This window comes from Herpailurus yagouaroundi, unplaced genomic scaffold (assembly GCF_014898765.1).
Source record: "Herpailurus yagouaroundi ecotype Mexico unplaced genomic scaffold, PumYag 217, whole genome shotgun sequence".
Lineage (NCBI taxonomy): Eukaryota > Metazoa > Chordata > Mammalia > Carnivora > Felidae > Herpailurus > Herpailurus yagouaroundi.
In genome coordinates, this window is record NW_024412448.1 from 3014268 (window position 1) to 3014589 (window position 322).

The 322-nt window shown below is 61.2% G+C and overlaps 1 protein-coding gene across 1 annotated transcript in view; it reads right to left on the bottom strand.

Moving 5' to 3' along the window:
* Positions 1 to 322, bottom strand: part of DNAH17 (dynein axonemal heavy chain 17) — a 112935-nt gene that overhangs the window by 11237 nt on the left and 101376 nt on the right. The gene's annotated exons all lie outside the window — the stretch shown is intronic.

Consider the following 322-nt stretch of genomic DNA (forward strand, 5'->3'; position numbering starts at 1 on the left):
CCCCCTCGTGTGCATGTGAACACTAGCCCAGACTCTCCAGGAACAGGGGCTCGCTGTGCGTTCTCGGCACAATGTGCTCCACAACGAGATCTCTGTAGGTGTTACCAGACGGTACGGGGTGTCTTGTCTTCCTTAAAAAAGGTTTCAGACCCCACTGGGGAGATCAAGTGAGCGCACCCAGAAAGTTCTGGTGCGGAACAGAAGATCGGGGGATATGCTAGGGGCTTGTGGAAGGGGTCCGGTGGCGCAGGGACTCTCGAGGAGGGAGGAGCCCCACCGAAGCAGGTGGAGGCCCCGTGGGGATGGGCCGTGGCGGGGGGGG